This window comes from Mandrillus leucophaeus, unplaced genomic scaffold, assembly GCF_000951045.1.
Source record: "Mandrillus leucophaeus isolate KB7577 unplaced genomic scaffold, Mleu.le_1.0 Scaffold861, whole genome shotgun sequence".
Lineage (NCBI taxonomy): Eukaryota > Metazoa > Chordata > Mammalia > Primates > Cercopithecidae > Mandrillus > Mandrillus leucophaeus.
In genome coordinates, this window is record NW_012109375.1 from 146,127 (window position 1) to 148,509 (window position 2,383).

The 2,383-nt window shown below is 35.9% G+C and overlaps 1 protein-coding gene across 2 annotated transcripts in view; it reads left to right on the forward strand.

The window, feature by feature from the left end:
- SLC25A24 (solute carrier family 25 (mitochondrial carrier; phosphate carrier), member 24) overlaps nt 1–2,383 on the forward strand; it is a 65,036-nt gene that overhangs the window by 49,721 nt on the left and 12,932 nt on the right. The gene's annotated exons all lie outside the window — the stretch shown is intronic.

The window sequence follows — 2,383 nt, forward strand, 5'->3', positions numbered from 1 at the left end:
TAAGAGTTTATTGAGATTTACTTCATATTCCTTACATTTCACTTATTTGAAGTATACAAGCAAATCATTTTTGGCCTCTTACATATTTTTTTTTTTTTTTGAGACAGAGTCTCACTCTGTTGCCCAGGCTGAAGTGCAATGGCATGATCTCGGCTCACTGCAAGCTCCGCCTCCCGGGTTCACATCATTCTCCTGCCTCAGCTCCCCGAGTAGCTGGGACTACAGGCGCCCACCACCACGCCCAGCCAGTTTTTTGTACTTTTAGTAGAGACGGAGTTTCACCACGTTAGCCAGGATGGTCTCAATCTCCTGACTTCGTGATCCGCCCGGCTTGGCCTCCCAAAGTGCTGGGATTACAGGCGTGAGCCACCGCACCTGGCTTCTTACATAATTTTTAAAAATTATGATAAAATATAAAATTTACCATTTTACTCATTGTAAGTATACAATTCGGTGGCATTAATTACATTCACAATATTGTGCAACCATCAACACTATCTGTTTCCAAATCCTTTTCCTCACTCCAAACAGAAACACCTTATGCTTTAAGCAATAACTTCCTACCCTCCCTAACTCAAACCCTTGATAACCTCTAATCAGGTTTCTATGTCTAGGAATTTACCCATTCAAGATATCTTATAAGTAGAATCACACAGTATTTTTCTTTTTGTGTCTGATTTATTACTCTCAGCATAATGTCTTTAAGGTTTGTTCATGTTGTAGCATGTATCAGAGCCCTTCATTTCTTTTCATGGCTGAGTAATATTCCGTTATGTGTATATACCACATTTTGTTTAGTCCTTCATCTGTTGAAGAACATTTGGATTGTTTCTACTTTTTCAATATTGTGAATCATGCTGCAGTGAACATTGGCATCTGTGTATCTGTTCGAGTCTATGCCTTCAATTCCTTTGGGTATATATCTTGGAATGGAATTTCTGAGTCATGTGGTCATTCTGTGTTTAGCTTTTAGGAACTATCAGACTGTTTTCTACAGTGGCGGCACCATTTACATTCTCACCAGCAACATACAAAGGTTCCAGTTTTCCCATACCCTTACTAACACTTAATTTCCATTTTAAAAAAGCTTATTTTTATTGTAGCCATCCTCTTAGATGTGAGGTAGTATCATGGTTTAGGACTTTACTTCTTGTGCTGAGTTTTTAAAAAAATTATGATTAAAAACACATAAAGTTTACAATTTTAACCATTTTTAGATATATGGTACAGTAAGTATTAGCTGTTTGTGGTTTGTTGTGCAACAGATCTGTAGAATTTTTTCACCTAGCAAAACTTAAACTCTATAGTCATTAAACAACAGCTCCCAATTTCCCCTTCACCCCAGCGCCGTGTAACCTACTTTCTCATTTTATGAGTTTGACTACATTAAATACCTTGTATAAGTGAAATCATATGATATTTCTGTTTCTGTGACTGGCTTATTTCACGTAACATAATTTCCTCAAGATTCATCCATGTGATAGCAATAGCATATGACAGGATTTTTTTTGTTTTTGAGGTTGAATAATATTTCATTGGGTATATATATCTCATACTTTCTTTATCTGTTGATGGACATTTGGGTTGTTTCTACATCTTGGCTATTGTGAATAGTGCTGCAGTGAACATGGTTGTGCAAATATTTCTTCAAGATACTGTTTTCATTTCTTTTTGACATATACTCAGAAGTGGAATTTCTGGGTCAGATGGTAATTCTATTTTTAAGTTTTTGAGGAATCTCCATGTCATTTCCCACAGTGACTAGACCTTTTTGTTTTTTAACATTTCTATCAGTGTACACCAAGATTCCAATTTGTCCACGTCTTCCCCAGTACCATTAAGTGGGGTTGTGAAGTATCCTACTATTACTGTGTTGCTGTTTATTCCTCCCTTCAGTTCTATAAATGTTTGCTTCATATATGTAGGAATTTAATATTTGGTCCATATATAGTTATAATTATTATTTCTTCCTGGTAACGTGACCCATTTATCATGATGTAACGTCCATCTTTGTCTCTTGTGATAGTTTGTCTTAAAGTCTATTTTGTCAGATGTAATTATGGCCACCCTGCTCTCTTTGGGTTCCCGTTTTTATGGAATATCTTTTTCCATCCTTTCACTTTCAGCTTATGTGTGTCCTTAGATCTAAAGTGAGTCTCATATATAAGGTATAGTTGATTCTGTATGTGTTATTCACTCAGCAATTTGTATCTTTTAATTGGGGGATTTAATCCATTTACATTTAAAGCAGTTAGTGATAGGGAAGGACTTACTGTTGTCATTTGGCTAGCTGCCTTTTGTCTTTGTCCTGTAGCTTTTTTGTCTTTCCTTTCCTCTCTTCCTGGCTTCTTTTGTGTTTTGTTGATTTTTTTTTTTTTTTTTT